At 42.9% G+C, this 18511-nt stretch overlaps 1 protein-coding gene across 2 annotated transcripts in view; it reads left to right on the forward strand.

Annotated features, from left to right (window-relative positions):
* The first annotated feature begins 202 nt into the window (after positions 1-202).
* The window catches only part of ajm1 (apical junction component 1 homolog), a 44114-nt gene continuing 25805 nt past the window's right edge, over positions 203-18511 (forward strand). Inside the window, exon 1 of one of the 2 annotated variants that reach the window (XM_078956436.1) lies at positions 203-339. The gene's annotated coding sequence lies outside the window, so the exon portion shown is untranslated. Of the gene's footprint in view, positions 340-374; positions 694-18511 lie in introns of those variants that run through there. The other variant, XM_004075072.5, reaches the window with a different exon arrangement.

Here is an 18511-nt window from a genome sequence, read left to right on the forward strand (position 1 = left end):
GGCTTTGCAAAATAATTTATATTCAAAGAAAAGGGCAATTCAGTTAGCTATTAGTCCCTTTTGAGTGTGTGCAGACCTGATCATAGCAACAAAAAAGGTGTTATAATAAAGATAGTGTTTGTTGCGTTTGGACATTACCGTAACGCCATAATCGATGCGCATTGAGGGTTTGAGCCCCGGCTGGGGGGGCGCGGCCGCTTGACCGTCGCTTATTTATGGACCGCAGTCCTGCGGCGCCGCAGACCGCGGTCATTACGGCCTTCAGTCGTGGGGTGGCGCTAAAAGCACACGTCCTCCACACACAGACACAGGTGCATCGCTGTTGGATGAGCTGGTTCGGTGAGTGTCCGGCTTTTCTTTTCCATAAACGTGCTATTCCCTCAGATTAGAGGGAGTGACTGATGCGGCGGAAAGCGCGGCTCTTGAGGCGGACGGGGGGCTCGTGCTGGCCGGGTGGGAGGAGGGGAGGCGCGTGCTGTCGTCACGCGGTGAGCCTTGTCACGTCGGGGAGGAGGAGAGAAACCCCCTGCAGTCCCACCAATAACATGCACAATGCAGCTCCATCATCTGCACATGTCCGATGTCGTCATTGGGAAATCACTACTGCGCTGCCTGGTCTTGCATTTCTAAAAAAAAAAAAAAAAAAAAAAAAAAAAGGAGGACGGATCAGCGCTGGAGGTGCGGGCCGCTGCGGTAAGCTCTCCGGGTTGTTGCTGCTTTCAACTGGGTGCAGAAAGCTTACAGCTTTCGTGTGGTCTGCGCAGGACGGGGTTTTGTTTGCTCGTGTCTGAAGGAGTGGACCGCTCCGCTCTGCTCGCTGCTACATTTGACATTCGCGTGTTCGAACCCTCCAGCACTGACATCATCACTGCAACCGCTGTCTCTCTATCCGACGGGCCGGTGCTTGCTGCTGAGCGCGTCGGTGCGACAATCGGTGGGCTGTGTGATGCTCTGACTTCACATCATCACATCCAGAACCGAACCAGGCCCCGAACGCAGCCACGCGCCCGTCCCGTGCGTGCGGCCGCGTGCGTGCGGCCGCGTGCGCTCTGCTTTCATTTCGGGACAGACGGAGCTGAACAGCTCGGCCAGCTGTTGCAGAGTGAGAAGATGGTGTGACATGAAGCAGATGTCTGCAGACTGACGGATGTGCTCACCAGCAACAGTCTAAGAACAATTATAAAAGTCTGTTCTCATAAATAGATGATGCATTTGTTAATAATATGATAACAAAATTCAAATCAGGTTTAGAATAATTAAACTAAAAAAAGTTTTCCATGGCTTTACAGTTTACAGAGCTGTAGCGATTTAGACCTAATCGATTTCTATTCCAATCAGATTAATCTGTCCCAGGCAAGTTGTTAATCATATCGATCTATACCTTTAAAAAATTGTTTCAAAATTAAATAAATGGATTATGCCGATATTGGAAAATACCATTTGGATGGAGGAATGGAACGTTTATTTGACTATGACGTAAAACAACCAAGTGCATCACAGCGGACAACACACATGTGATGCAGCAAAGAAGAATCCAACCATCTTTCAATTCAATGTGTGGAAACAGTGAATTTAGCAGAGACATGTGAGCATGCAGTAGAATGCTCTAATAATGTTCATTTAGGATTATTTGGACGTGGAAAACATCAATATAGTAGGTCAGTACATTGGATGATTCAAAATGAACCAATATGAGTCGGACTAGCAACCAGAAATTATGAGATGAATCGATTCATTGTTAAAATGAATGGTTACACTCCTAGTATACAGTATTGAGAGACAGAAATACCCTGTTTGATAAACAGGATTCTTCAAAAAAAGCCTCTTTGTAGTTCTGTTTCCTTCTGGATCAGTTTCTCCCTTCAGCGCGTACTATTGGACACCCTGTGCCGACAGTCCCGCCCACAACTTATAGGGGAATTTCCAATGAACTCCTACCACTCTGCAAAAACTATGTCCTTTTTACAGGAGATCAAAAGATGATTAGAGTGAGACTTTAAGAAAAACAGTTTGAACAGCTAGTGGAATTTAGCAGGAGTTCGTTAGAAATTCTCCTCTGAGTTGTGGGCGGGACTACTGCCGTGGAGCAAGTCCTTCCGCACTTTCCATCATTCATCTGTTTACTTTATAGCTTACAGCCCATCATAACCTCAACCCAACATTATCATGCAACAAAAGTGGCGAGCAATATTGGAGCTATCCAGCAGATTCCAGGAAAACAAAGACATTCATGGATCTATTCGTCTGCAAATTGATGCATCAGACTGGAGCGGAGCGGGGAGCCTGTGGCCTGCTGACTCTAGTTTCTATGCCACAACTACAGACTTTTACAAAAAAAAAATTCCGTCCGCTTCATATTCACAATTATTTGAATAAATAAATACTCAGAAATACAATTTGAATCTTAATTTTCCTTATATATGTCCTCCATCATCAGAAAATTACCACAAAACATGTTAAAAACACTAAAAACACAATTTCCATCGATGTGGGTCTTTAAAAGAAGCAAAAACGTAAATGTTTATTGGCTCATGTTAGCGACCTTCAGGCACTGAAAGGCTTGACCGCTAAACCGACTTTACCAGTGTTTGTAGTGACTATAACTGGACAGAAATGGTAAATAATTATTTTGTTACTGGCAGTTCTGGATGGCGATAAATAACCCCCTGTCCTGTTTTGGTATGTCTCAGTACAGATTGTTGTTTTCTAATGTAAAACAGCATGATTTCACAACAAAAACAAAGCAGCCTAAACTGTCAAACAGAATTTTGTGAGAACAATATTTTATTTCACAATCAACATTGGGAGGGCATAGCTTTTTACTGATCTATAACTGTCAAATCATGAGCTCTTAAAATACCTTACAGACACAGTTGTAAAACTATTCTCAGATCCCTGTTTTCTTATTTTCCCAAAGGAAAGGATGTCGACAAGTTTGGAGCTGAAAGACTGGCTTCAAACCTGGGTGGCATGGCCTGTTACCAATTTTCCATGATTCTTTAGAGACCTAGTGTTGATGGCTATAACTTTGAGTAGGAAGGATGTCCTGCATCAGTGTAGCACTGGAATTGTGTAACTGGAGAACCTCTGTTGTTGGATCCCTGCTTAAGAAAGGGGATGATCAAGCTTTTCCAGTTTTCTGGTTTGGTGGTTTTCCTTTCACAAAGTATTCTTTCTTAGAAAATCAGCTCAAGACACTCAAGAGCAGAATTGGGTGAAATATCGATTGAATCAATTAATTTGAATTTCAAAAATAACTAAATCACGTTTTTGTGTAATGGTAAAGTTAGTTTCACACGGCGGTATGGAAAGCGACAAACAACAACATCATAGCACACACGAAACAGCAAGCGACAGCATGGCTACTGGTGAGAAGGGGAAGTTTGTTCCCAAGAAAGGAATAAAATCATCTGTTGTTTGGAACTGATAAGGGTTTACTGCCACAGACGTGGAGGAAGAGACCCCCCCCCGACGCTGCAACATTTGCCTAAAGCCCATCGCAGTCAAAGACTCACTGGCTCTAGCATGGCACACACTCAGTCCTCTTTACACACGCAGCACCCCGACACACACACACACACACATTCTACAATGCCTATATAGTTAGTTCATTAGTTAGTTAGTTGTTACTGTTATTTGTTAATAAAGAATACTGCGTTGTAATTATTACTTGTACCGGTATTCATTTGCGACGCGGCCGCCAGAAGGATTTTGTGTTGGGACGCGGCGGGGGGGTTGACTGCGACTCCTGCTGCTTCACCATCTTCTCCATGGTTTATTATTTTAATTAAAACCTTAGACCCCAGATATGAGCCGTTTTGTTAATCCTTTAGAAAATGGTGCTACTCTCACAGGGAATGTTTGTCTCCTTTTAGTCTGGACTACAAAGTGTGACTTAAAACACAGCTGGGACTTTAAGTAAGTAACCTTTTTATTATGGACAAGTGAAAACAATTCTAGAATAACAAAATAAGATAAAAACACGACAAAAATTACATAAAACCAAATTATATAAACAGCACAAGTCCAAAAGGGAGTGAGAAGAAGAAAAATCTTATACTGACTTTGATTTCAGGAGTGTGTTCAGGATTTATTTATTATTCATCCCAGAAATGGGGGTTACATTTGTCTTGCCTTTGATTAAATAAAAACAAAAATTGCTTTAAGTTGTCTGCCATTTGTACTTATTGCTTTCTGTAACCCTTGTGCTATTCTAGGCACTTTACCATTGAGTGGGGTCATCTAGACCCACTAGACAGTGCACTGAACCTTTTTTCTTCAATGATTTGTGATCTTTGAATTAAAAAAAATAAAATCAGAGATTTTCTTTTTAAAATCAGAGATTTTATCTTTAGTCCATATTGCCCAGCCCTAAGCAGAATCTAGAACAGTGCTAGCCTTCTTCTTTGGTTTTATAAGTCAGTTTCTCTAATGCTGCTACCCCATCAGATGATGGCAGATCATGATCCAGAAATGCTTGATTTGTCATGTTGTGCACATATAATGCAAGAGAGAAATAAAAATATATATACTTCTCCAAGGTCAGTGTTTTAAAAGAAACAGAGAAAACAAAACTATGCAAGAACACATATTTTCATAATTATGCATGCACAAAAAAGCAGAGAAACTCTTAAGCAGCCAGATTAGCTGTGTATAAAGAGGTTAGAGTCACAGTCTGTTGGGGATAAAGTGACATACGTTCATCCATGTAGCAGACAGATGGGGTGTGGAAGAATCTATTCTTGAGCTTGAGTTGGCCTGGGGACTCTGCAGCCTCCTTCAAGATGGAAGGAGACTAAAAGGAAGCTTTGTGATGGATGGATGGAATGACCTTCACCACGTACATGTGATGTGAATGTTGTAATTGTCCTGAAGGGAAGGGAGGGAAATGCCAGTGATCTTCTAATGTGCTTCAAGTGTACAATAGCAGGGTCTGTGATGGGATGCAGGAAAGGCATTGCTACCACACAGTGATGCAGCTTGCAGGTTGTATGGATTCACACGAGGGGGTTGGGGTACTGCCTCTTCACCCTTTAGAGACAGGCTTGAGGAGGAGGAGGTGAAGGAGAAACAGACACCGATTGATGTTGTTGAAAACGTTGACTCAGCACTACAATCAAGATGGAAGATGAGGCTGTTGAGATGTGACCGGAAAGCTGTGGGTCAGGGAGGACAGAAGGCGTCTTTGGCTTCAGGATGATAATTACTGTGTCCACAGTATTGAACTGATCAGGTTGTGATTTTCGCCATCCCTGATCCCACAAATCTCACATTGTTACTTTCAAGCTGTTAAATTGTCACACTCAGCCATGGCTAGGCTTACACAATACATTAAAAACTTTGGGATATCAGCTTATGCAATATGCATATTGCAAAGGATCGTATAAAGTGAAATAAATGATTACTATAAATGTTTACACACATGCATAAACAGAAAAAAATGTTGTTTTCTTGTTTTGCTTTTTAAAAAAGCCCAAGCAAACACTACCAACAGTGTTCTTTACTAGCGATGCACGATAATGACTTTTTACAACCGATACCCGATATTTTCCTGCCTCAATACTCAAGCGATATTTTTTTTTAAATACCTAACTAATAAAAAACATTAATAAGTACAAAGTAACAGCAAACGGCTCTTATGTATTCAACACATTTTCAGCACTAGTTTCACCTGCAAATGAATTGAACATCAGATCGTACAAACACTTTATTAGCCTTTTCAGTCTGCCAGACATCTATCTAGCCACAGGGGGTTGCAAGCCAGTTACTTCTGTGCCGGTCCCAAGCCCGGATAAATAGAGAGGGTTGCGTCAGGAAGGGCATCCGGCGTAAAAAATTGCCCAAATAACCATGCGAATCATCCACAACACTTTAGACATACCGGATCGGTCGAGGCCCGGGTTAACAACGACCGCCACCGATGCTGTTAACCTACAGGGTGTCGGTGGAAATTTGACTACTGTTGGTCGAAGAAAGAGGGGAGGCAGAAGGGTCCGTGGCCAGAGAGAGAAGGGAAAAGGCAGGAACATAGGTTTGAGAATAGGGACTCTTAACGTTGACACAATGACAGGGAAAGGCAGAGAGCTGGCAGACATGATGGAGAGAAGGAAGGTAGATGTACTGTGTGTGCAGGAGACAAGGTGGAAGCGCAGCAAGGCACGTAGTATTGGAGGAGGATACAAACTGTTCTATCATGGTGTCGATAGGAAGAGAAATGGGGTAGGAGTGATTCTGAAGGGGGAGTTTGTAAACAGTGTTCTAGAGGTGAAAAGAGTCTCAGACAGGATGATGAGCTTAAAGTTAGAAATCGAAGGGGTGATGGTGAATGTAGTCAGTGGGTATGCGCCACAGGTTGGCTGTGAGTTAGAAGTGAAGGAGAGATTCTGGAGTGAGTTGGATGAGGTCATAGAGAGTATCCCCAGAGGAGAGAGAGTTGTTATTGGAGCAGACTTTAATGGGCATGTTGGTGAGGGCAACAGAGGTGATGAAGAGGTGATGGGCAGGTTTGGTGTGAAGGAAAGGAATCTGGAGGGACAGATGGTGGTGGACTTTGCGAAGAGGATGGAAATGGCGGTAGTCAACACTTACTTCAAGAAGAGAGAGGAACATAGAGTGACATACAGAAGTGGAGGTAGGAGTACTCAGGTGGACTACATCCTATGTAGACGAGGTCATTTGAGAGAGGTTAATGACTGCAAGGTGGTGGTAGGAGAGAGTGTAGCCAGACAGCACCGCATGGTGGTGTGTAAGATGACTCTGGAGGTCAGGAAGAAAAAGAGAGGGAAAACAGAAAAGAAGACCAAGTGGTGGAAGCTACAGAATGAAGAAACTTGTGAGGAATTTAGGCAGAAGTTGAGACAGGTTCTGGGTGGTCAGGATGAGCTTCCAGAGGACTGGGAAACTACAGCAGAGATTATCAGGGAAACAGGTAGGAAGGTGCTAGGTGTGTCATCTGGAAAGAGGAAAGATGGTAAAGAGACTTGGTGGTGGAATGAGGAAGTACAGGAATGCGTCCAGAGGAAGAGGTTGGCCAAAAGGAAGTGGGATGTAGAAAGGACTGAGGAAGGTAGACAGGAGTTCAAGGAAGCGCAGCGTAGAGTGAAGAGAGAGGTGGCAAAGGCCAAACAGAAAGCTTACGATGAGCTATATGACAGGCTAGACACAAAGGAAGGAGAGAAGGACTTGTACAGACTAGCCAGACAGAGAGACAGAGATGGGAAGGACGTGCAACAGATAAGGGTGATTAAGGACAGAGATGGAAAGGTGCTAACAACCCAGGAGAGTGTACTGAAAAGATGGAAGGAGTATTTTGAGGAGCTGATGAACGAGGAAAATGACAGGGAAAGAAGGGAGGAAGATGTGGTTGTTGTGGAGCAGGAAGTAGCAGAGATTGGAAAGGATGAGGTTAGAAAGGCTCTGAAAAGGATGAAGAGCGGAAAGGCCGTTGGTCCTGATGACCTACCTGTGGAGGTATGGAAGTGCTTAGGAGAGACAGCAGTGGAATTTCTAACGAGTTTGTTCAATAGGATTCTAGAGAGTGAGAAGATGCCTGAGGAATGGAGGAGAAGCGTTCTGGTCCCGATCTTTAAGAACAAGGGTGACACGCAGAACTGCAGCAACTATAGAGGAATAAAGTTGATGAGCCACACAATGAAGCTGTGGGAAAGAGTAGTGGAAGCCAGGCTTAGGAAGAAGGTGGAGATTTGTGAGCAGCAGTATGGTTTCATGCCCCGTAAGAGCACCACTGATGCCATTTTTGCTTTGAGAATGTTGATGGAAAAGTACAGAGATGGTCAGAAGGAGCTGCATTGTGTGTTCGTAGATTTAGAGAAGGCGTATGACAGGGTGCCGAGGGAGGAGCTGTGGTACTGTATGAGGTCGTCTGGAGTGGCAGAGAAGTATGTCAGAGTAGTTCAGGACATGTATGAGAGAAGTATGACGGTGGTGAGATGTGCTGTAGGTCAGACAGAGGAGTTCAAGGTGGAGGTGGGACTACACCAAGGATCAGCTTTGAGTCCTTTTTTGTTTGCTATGCTGATGGACAGGCTGACAGACGAGGTAAGACAGGAATCTCCCTGGACAATGATGTTTGCGGATGACATTGTAATTTGCAGTGAGAGTAGAGAGCAGGTGGAGGAACAGCTAGAGAGGTGGAGGTTTGCTCTGGAAAGAAGAGGCATGAAGGTCAGTCGTAGTAAGACAGAATACATGTGTCTGAATGAGAGGGATCAAGGTAGAAGCGTTAGGTTACAGGGGGCTGAGGTGAAGAAGGTGCAGGAGTTTAAGTACTTGGGGTCAACAGTTCAGTGTGATGGGGAGTGTGGAAAAGAGGTGAAGAGGGGAGTGCAGGCAGGTTGGAGCGGTTGGAGGAAAGTGTCAGGAGTGTTGTGTGACAGAAGAGTGCCAGCAAGACTCAAAGGAAAGGTGTACAAGACAGTGGTGAGACCAGCTCTGCTCTATGGGTTAGAGACGGTAGCAGTGAGACAGAGACAAGAGGCTGAGATGGAGGTAGCGGAGATGAAGATGTTGAGGTTCTCCTTAGGAGTGACCAGGTTAGACAGGATAAGGAACGAGTACATCAGAGGGACGGCTCATGTTGCCTGTGTTAGCGACAAAGTCAGAGAAGCCAGACTGAGATGGTTTGGACATGTTCAGAGGAGGGATAGTGGATATATTGGTAGAAGGATGTTGGAGATGGAGCTGCTCGGCAGGAGGGCAAGAGGACGGCCAAAGAGGAGATATATGGATGTCTTAACAGAGGACATGAAGTTGGCTAATGTTAGGGTAGAAGATGTTCATGATAGAGTGAGGTGGAAAAGGATGATTCGCTGTGGCGACCCCTGATGGGAAAAGCCGAAAGAGAAAGAAGAAGTCTGCCAGACATCTGTGAACAGAGAAACATTTCGATGGTCAGAACAAATACTAAGACTTTAATTTAAAAAGCAATGTAACAAGTACATTTTTCAATACAAATAATGCCCGATATAATTACGTGCAACAGAAATAGTTTAATCTTAAAGTGCAAAAATTATTTTTTTTGTTTGAAACTGAAGTGCAAAATAATATTTTAACTGATGTGCAAAATAAATGGTTCCTCATAGAAATAAACTTTTCAAAAACATTGGCATTCAAGCATTTTACAAACCAGAATGACAAAAAGAAATAAAACACCACAGTTACGTTTCGTTTTTTGTTTTTAACTGTGGCTGGATCAATGGGAGATTTTTCCTGACAACAATTAGCATCTCTGCTTTCTGACAGCTTAGCTGTTGATTTCTTCATCCAGCACTGTCAAGTTATTTTACCCCACTTGAAAGGGGGAAAGCATCCACGGAGTTTTGTGAGCAGGACTTCACACACTATCCAGACATACTTTTCCGTTTTTACTGTTTTTATTCAATTTCTTGGGGTTTCCACAGTGATGGCAAGATGCTGGTTATAAATGTGTGGTGAAAAACCTAAACAAGACATAATATTTTCTCAATTTACCACAGTAAATACAACAATAATATATAACATTAATCAACAGATAAATTCATGACTCCATAATTAGTTAGATTTACACAATTGATAGGTTAAAAGTTAACTTCATAATTTCGGGAAATCATTGAAAATACAACAATGCATATATTTCATAAATAACAGTGCTTGAATAAATGACAATAAATGGAATAAATGACAATAAACGGTAGACTAAACAAACATTTGCACTGACGCGACACCTGATGCGGAAGCGCGCAGCCGGCGCTTAACGCACAGCGGATCACAATAACTATGCCCCGTAATATGATCAAATCTTACCGGCTGCCTCCGTGGGTTCGATGCCTTTAACTAGATTTTTAGATGAGTTTATTAAGATGGATCGCAAGTTTGGCGATCGCTCTCGAGCTCTGCTTGATCTGGCGCTACGCATGCACTTCATTCAAAATTGCTCCTGGTGCGCACAGCTGGACCTTGATTAATACCGCGCCCACTACAGACTTAAACTTTCCTTTTCCTCTCTTTAATTTTTTAACTACTTTAAAATTAATTTTCTCCCAAATTTAACAGAATGTACCTTCATGCATTTTTACTTTTGATTTTTATTTGATTTTTTTCTTTTTGTGTTTTTTTTTTCTCTGTTTTTATTTACTTTTAATATAAAATTACTTGAAGCATCAGCTTCCTCAAGTTTGACCTAACACCTCCCACTCGATATTCTTGTGGAAGCACCAAGAATGTCGCTTACTTAGAGGTCAAATCTTTCAACAAATTAAACTTACTTTTGTTCTTCTATAGGAAGCAAAACAACTAGACGCCGAACATCCCTATGCAAAACGATCGCTCTCTCCCTGCTTTCCTTAGAGCCTGAAAAACCTTCAACCCTCTTCCTAACCCCCGTTCGTGCCTCAGGTGGACAATAACTCGGAGTGACTTTAATGGTAACATCACGAACTACACCTTTGCTATCCGGTTTCGCACCAACGACTCTTCCAAGTCTAAATTGACCCCTTAAAGCATTTTGATCACTTAACCACACAATGTCCCCGATTGCTACATTTCTTTGTGTGGTATGCCACTTGCTCCGAACGAATAGGTGAGGCCCAGCAAGCTGGCTCCATCTTCTCCAAAATTTGTCCACTTCAGCTTGAATGGCTTTGAGTCTTTCGTAAGGATAGCAGTCGAAGTCAAAGGCTTTAGGATCTCCTTCTTGGGATGCTCGTCCAAGCAGGAGGGTGTTAGGTGAAATGTAGTAGACACAGTCTTCTCGGCTTTGTGTCCTGGCGTCAATTGGTCTCTCATTTGCAAGGTTAGCAGCCAAGGATAGGGTCGTCTGAAATTCACTAAAAGTCAATGCTGATTCCTTTCCTATAGTTTGGAGAGCTCTCTTTACTATGCGCACAGCGGCTTCAGCAGCTCCATTCCTGTGTGGAGAATCCGCGGGATGAATTTTCCATGTCCACTCTGTCCCATTTCTGGCAGAGAGATCTTCCAAGCTTGCCTTATTTTGCTGGTCGAGGAACTTATACATTTCTTCCAACACAGATTTAGCCCCAATAAAGTTAGTCCCAGGGTCTGACCAGATTTTCCGCGGATGCCCCCTGATTGCAGTAAACCTCTGGTAAGCCACTAAGAATCCTTCTGTTGAAAGATCGTTTGCAACTTCTGTGTGGATAGCCCTGCTGGCCATGCAACAGAAAAGAACACCCCAGACTTTCTTTGTCACCCTTCTTTTGACGTCATCCCTTACATGATAAGGTCCAAAAAGGTCCACTGTTGTGAATTGGAATGGTGCTGCGGGGGTGGTTCTTTCTGGTGGTAAGGAGCCCATTATTTGTTGGCAGTTCTTTGCTTTTACTTTTCTGCAGGACACACAGTCATTGACAACACGTTTGGCAACTCGTCGATCTTTCACCACCCAGGCTTTGGTCCTCATCTTGAGCAAAGTAGCGGCGATACCTTCATGATTTTTGTTGTGAGCTTCACGTGCCACCAAAGTAGATGCCCAGGCTTCATATGGCAAAATTGGGACATCAACCATATCTTCCCTGTAGGTCTGTATGCGACCACCACAAACCACTAATCCAGAATCTTTGTCTTTGTAGGTGACTAGTCGGTTTAGTGTTGTGGCAGGAAGGTTCATGTCAGCTTGTGCTGCCAGGAAGGTGTCTCTGAGTGCATCCTCTCTTTCATTCACAGATATTACTCCACCTAATGGGACTGCCTCCCACTGTGGTTTCTCCATGGCTTTGCTTTTTCCACCAAATCTCTTTGCCGCTCTCCACATCCATGCGATGACTTTGACTAGTTTGGATAAACAGCTGAATCGTTTAACATCCACTAATAATTGGACTGCCGATCCTGAGGGTGGTCTTCTTTGGTTAATGACCTGACGTGGATCATCATTGATTTCAAGTTTCTTTGCTTTGTTTCTTGTTAGTACTGCCGTGAACACTTTCTTCTGCAATTTGATGACACTTTCTTTCGCAACGATCACCAATTCTTCAGCTGATTTCACGGGCCACTCCTCTTCAGGCAAACTCAAGAATTTTGGGCCGTTTTGCCACTCAGAGCTTTCATTTAGGTTTTCAGCGTCCGTGCCTCTCGTTACGACGTCAGCAACATTCAAGGAACCATGGATCCAGCGCCAGTCCTCTTTTCTTGTACTGTTCTGAATTTCTCCAATCCGATTTGCAAAGAACGTTTGAAAGCCATAACTGTCTCTTTGTATTGCACCAAGTATAGTTTGGCTGTCAAGTAGATGGTACCATTTCTTAACTTTGATCTGACTGTGGTCCTCAAAGTACTTTTTTAGACGGGATGCAAACACTGCACCACACATCTCAGATTTCACTGGGTCTCCATTTTGGTCCACAGGAGTTAGTCTTGCTTTAGACTCCACTATTCTCGTCACAGGTCCTTGCTCCGTTTCCCATCTCAAGTACATCACTGCACCATAAGCATGCTCACTCCCATCACAAAACGTGATAGCCAAAGGATCACCTTTGAAATGTGCTGGAGTCAGTGATCTGGGGAATCTGATCAGAGCAAGTTGAACATATTCTTCAAACAGTGAGATTGAATCTTGTCGAAGACCTTCAGAGAGTGGCGTGTCCCACGTTTCTTCGATTGAGCTCTTCTTCACTTTGGCTTCTTGAAAAGCTTTTCGTACAAGAATAGCCCCTTTCTGCTTGACTGGAGTTCCTAACCCAACTGGATCGTATAATCCCGATACTTGACTTAGCAGTTCTCGCCTTGTCAGTGGGTTTGGAGTTGAATCTCTAATCTGATCTTGCAGAAGATTTTGACCAAGTCGCATTTTCCTTTTCTTCCTGGAGAAGTTGATAGCGGTCATGATGCGAAGTGTATCTCCTTCAACTTCATATCCAAGGCCCAGAGCTTTATTTTCATTGTGTTTAATTTGGTTTGGCAAAACCATGGGTCCAGGTCTCGATCCCCATTCTTGACTCTCCTTTTGTCCCTTTTTTTGTCTAGAAAAGACCCAGGGCTTGAGCTCAAATCCCCCACTTTTCAGGATCTGCTCCACATTATCTGTTAAAGTCCTTAGTTGCTCAAAATTGTTGTGGGAGACGAGTATGTCATCCACATAAGCATTTTGTTGGATCACGTTCCTTTCCTCTTCAAGATGTGAGAAAGCAGGTAGGTTGGCAGTTTCACGCATCGCGAGTTGTGCAATGCACCCTGCTGGTTTATCGCCCATGTTTACTCTGGTAATTGCGTAATCTTCTATATCTTGCATTTCAGAGTCCCGCCAGAGAAACCTGTGCAAGTGCATTTCCTGTTCCTCCAACCATACGGAATTGTACATCTTTTTTATGTCTCCCAAAGCAGCATGAACTCCACACCTGAACCTGAGAAGGATGGCGCGAATTGGATTGAGGACATCAGGGCCCTTGATTAGCAGATCGTTTAGGCTGATCCCTTTGAATCTTTGGCTGCTATTCCACACAAGTCTGACTGGAGTTGATGCCGAGTGTGGGTTTGGAGCTACGAGATGGCTAACGTACCACACTGGACCAGTCCAGTTTTTGATCAGTTCATCAGTCAACTTGAGTGCGGCTTTGCGTTCAATCATGTCATGAACTTGGGCGGTGTAAGCCATTTTCCACTCTGATTCTCTGGCCAACTGTCTTTCCGTTCTAAGAAATGTGGCTTTGACCGCTTCTCGGTTGTTTGGAAGTAGCGACGGATTTTCCACCCAAGGGTACTTGGCATGCCAGTGTGGTCTATTGCTGTGACTGTCACCTTTGACGTAGGTAAGGCCTTCTCTCACTATTTGCAGCTCTCTCTCTTCTGCGAGTGTCATTTCCTTCCCACCAGGTTGACAATTTCCACATCGACATCCTCCACATTTGGGAACACATGCAGCACCGATGCTGTCCCACCTCCACCATTCGAGGAAGTCACGAGTGGTAGTTGCTGTACTCGAGCTTTGCGGCACCATTTTCATGTGGGTATCCTGCAGCGTTTGATTGGATTTGCTATTGATCACTTCCGTATAGTTTACAGCAGCAGTCCTCATAGATCTTGCGAAATGTGTTCTTGATTTATGAGCAGAGAGTGTCAATTCTTCAAAAAGCTTTGGATGGGTTCCCCCCACTGTTTTTCCAAGAGGTCCATCCCATAGTACGAGATCTCCAATGGATTTGATTTTTTGAGGTACAAGTTGTCCTTCTCTGTGAGATATGAGCAGCTGTATTTCCTTTGGTCTTTCAAGCTCAGCGAGTTGTACCTCTGGAAAGAACTTTTGCAGCTGTCCTGCCGAGACATGCTTTTGAATGTCTGCAACGTTGTCTAGTCCATAACAAACCAGCTGATGTGCTCTTAAGGTGCCGCTTGGAGTTTGTACTCTGATTTTAAGGAGGTATCTTTTTGTCTCCACACAAACTTTCATCCCTCCAACACCATGAACGACAAGCATTATTTCCTCACTTCTGAGCTTTAATTTCTTTGCCATTCTATGCGTGATATAATTCGTGTCGGAAGCCAGGTCAATCAATGCTCCAATTTTTTGCCCAGCGTTTGCTGTGACTGTCAGCAGCATCATGATTACTGGAAACTCTTGCAGTCCATTTTCATCCAACAAACTTGATTCTTTTCTGGAATTAAGCGCTCTTGTAACTGAATTTGAAAATACATCTCGACATCGTTCGGCTAGCTCCGGTGAAAGATTGTTGAAAAACTCCTCTTGTTCCTGAGTGTATTTTCTCTGACCTTTTTCTGTTTCCGCTTTGCTCCTCTTCTGGTTGGATTCAGTCCTTCTGAGAGGAACATTTGGACAAAGGCAAAAATGATGTGCAGGCGTTTTGTTGAATTTGCAATCTTGATCTTTACACAAGTAGGCGGGGTTGCAGAAGGAGTCATCATCGTGGACCTCCAAGCACTTTCTGCATGCTCCCAATTTTTTAACTGCAGCCTTTTTTTCTTCTACTTTCAGACGTCGAAACTGCTGGCAGAAGTAGAGTTTTCTCTTGTGTTTGCTGTCGCCACAAACTACACACACCGCTTGGTCATATTTAGTGGCTCTTGTTCTTGTGTGCTTGATTTCAGTCTCAGTTTTTCTCCTAAGTGGCTCATCATCCCACAGTTGATCTAGTTGCTCATATATAACTTCTTGATTTTTGAGGAAGATCAAAAGGCGGTCAAAACGATTGTCTGGTGTCACAGCATTTCTCCTGTCCGCCACGTGCATTAACCATTCTCGCTTGATTACTGTAGGAAGTTTGCTTTCGATGGATTTTATTACGAGTGGATTTTTTATTGCACCTGTTTCTTCAAGGTCTGTTAGGTCAAGGAGTGCTTTTTCCACCACTCGAATCAATTCAATGATTTTTCTTGGTTGATGATTCTTTACAGGTGTCATCCTTTGCAGTTCTTCCACTATTTCGACTGCAATGGCGGTTTGATTGCCAAAGCGGTTCTCCAGGACTCGGAATATTTCTTCAGCTGTGTTATAGGTGTTTAGACGGAGGTTTCTTTGTATTCTTTCGTCGAGGCTATCCAACAGCTGGTATTTCTTCACTTCACTTGAGCCAGTTGGTTCACCCTGTTTTTGAAGGGCTTCCCATTCCTTTTTCCACCTGTGGAAGTCACGTTGATTTCCTCCAAATTTAGGGAGGGCCATGGGTTTCAACTTGATGACAGGTGCTGGAATATTCATGGGGTAAACAACCCTTTGCTCTTCAGACTCTCTGATCTTTATTTTTATGAATTCTGCTTTTCTGGAAATTAACTTTGGAATCATCATGTCGAGCGTTTTGAGACGACTTTGGAACTCCTCATAGCCGTATGATGGTACCCATCGTTTCCACTGGTTGTATGTGTCCTTTGTAGATTTTGCTACATCTTGTAGGTGGGTGAGTATGAAGTCATATGCCTCCTGGTTGCCATCTGGGCGTATTGCAGCAGCACGTTCACACTCAGCTTCAGCTATTTGGAAAGCTGTGTTTAACTCAGCATGTCCATAATCGTTCCAGAGAGTATCTTGAAGGAGAGCTCTGGTTTCTTTCAGCTTTAACTCACATTCTTTTGCAGTTCTCGTTATGTCGGCCTTTTGCTGTTCTGTTAACACATCACCTTCTGTGTCCAGCTTTGCCTCCAACTCTGCAATGAGTCCCATCTCCACTTCATCATTTGCATTCATGACTCTCTCTGCTTCTAGGGTAAGTTTATTGAAACTGTCCTTTAATTCCTCCTCAGGCATGTCTTTATAATTTCTTTGTATAGTGTTGACGAGACGTGAGAATGTTCTTTTTGCTATTGTCCTCTCAGCCTTCAGTTGCTCCACAGACTTCATAGACTCGGCCATTTTAACCTCTTATTTTCCTCTGTGGTTTCTTTTTCTTCTGACAACCAGTTTGCCACTGACGATTTAGTTTTTTCACTGACAGTCGGCTTTTACTGTAAGTCAGTTTTCCTTTTCAGACGGTTTTTCACTGTCAAGTTATTTTACCCCACTTGAAAGGGGGAAAGCATCCACGGAGTTTTGTGAGCAGGACTTCACACACTATCCAGACATACTTTTCCGTTTTTACTGTTTTTATTCAATTTCTTGGGGTTTCCACAGTGATGGCAAGATGCTGGTTATAAATGTGTGGTGAAAAACCTAAACAAGACATAATATTTTCTCAATTTACCACAGTAAATACAACAATAATATATAACATTAATCAACAGATAAATTCATGACTCCATAATTAGTTAGATTTACACAATTGATAGGTTAAAAGTTAACTTCATAATTTCGGGAAATCATTGAAAATACAACAATGCATATATTTCATAAATAACAGTGCTTGAATAAATGACAATAAATGGAATAAATGACAATAAACGGTAGACTAAACAAACATTTGCACTGACGCGACACCTGATGCGGAAGCGCGCAGCCGGCGCTTAACGCACAGCGGATCACAATAACTATGCCCCGTAATATGATCAAATCTTACCGGCTGCCTCCGTGGGTTCGATGCCTTTAACTAGATTTTTAGATGAGTTTATTAAGATGGATCGCAAGTTTGGCGATCGCTCTCGAGCTCTGCTTGATCTGGCGCTACGCATGCACTTCATTCAAAATTGCTCCTGGTGCGCACAGCTGGACCTTGATTAATACCGCGCCCACTACAGACTTAAACTTTCCTTTTCCTCTCTTTAATTTTTTAACTACTTTAAAATTAATTTTCTCCCAAATTTAACAGAATGTACCTTCATGCATTTTTACTTTTGATTTTTATTTGATTTTTTTCTTTTTGTGTTTTTTTTTTCTCTGTTTTTATTTACTTTTAATATAAAATTACTTGAAGCATCAGCTTCCTCAAGTTTGACCTAACAAGCACATTTGCAGCAGAAGAAAAAAACGCCCACGATCAATGCTAGTGGACGGCGCTGACAGCTATTTCCATGCAAGCCCCGCAGTTTGTTTGTTTTTTTTGTCCAGAATGAGCGCTAGCAATGACGGCAGCTTCACATTCTTTTCATACATCGCGGTGGGATTGGCTTGTGGGATTTGTGGTGTTAAAGCTTGACCTTTTTCCTTCTTTGTGACACTTCTGTTGAACAAATTTTGCAAACAGCGAGTGAGTCGTTGGTCTCAGACACGGTAAAACAAGCCCACATGGGTGAGAGTTGCGCCATGCTGCAGACAGAGGTCTCTAGCGCTGGCGCTGAGACATGACGTCACTTACAGAAACTTGCAGGATGGGAGGGGTGAGCAGACACCTTGTTAGGACAAGTAAATACAGAGTTGTGAGTGCGGAAGCTCATTTTTTTCTTATCGTAATTATCAGCATGACGTCATATTGTCCATTATCGGCCAATAATTATCGGTAACCGATATTATCGTGCAACCCTTTTCTTAATTGTAGTCTATATTCGTTTTTTTTGCCAGCACTACCAGAGAGGTAGAAAATGTTTATTTGGGATGTTTCCTGGAGGTACAAGTACTTTCCTGTCTCATTGAGGTAACTTACAGTATAATTTATGTTGACTTTTATTTATATAAAACTGTTGCAGTGAAATTATGTATTAGTTGTTGTTTTGTTTTGCCATTTTGTTCATGGATCACAAGTCATGTCGTCATCACAATAATGATCCCTGACATCTGCACTAAACAAATCCTATATTTTATTCTCTCTTATGGGGGAACGGATACACGGTTGGAACATTGGTAATGTCCGAAAGGGAGAGATATGGTTCAAATCCACAGATATTTATCCGCAATTGCTTTGGGGTGTTGCATTTTTCGCTGAACCAACAGGGTCAATATGCTGAGGTAGCATTACCTGAAGGTGGACTGTACTACCCTTGGAAAAAATAATGTTGATAAAAATAAAGACAAAAATGTACATTTAACTATTTTTTATCTGGAGTGCAGGGATGACTTTTCACTACAGCAGGGGTGGGCAATTATTTGAACTCGCAGGCCACATTGGGTTCTAAAATTGGATAGAAGGGCCGGACAAGGAGCAGATGCGTGGAGTGAGAATGATATAACATGGAATGTAGATGAAAA

Source organism: Oryzias latipes, chromosome 12, assembly GCF_053564925.1.
Source record: "Oryzias latipes strain Hd-rR chromosome 12, Olatipes_Hd-rR_3.1".
Classification (NCBI taxonomy): Eukaryota; Metazoa; Chordata; class Actinopteri; order Beloniformes; family Adrianichthyidae; genus Oryzias; species Oryzias latipes.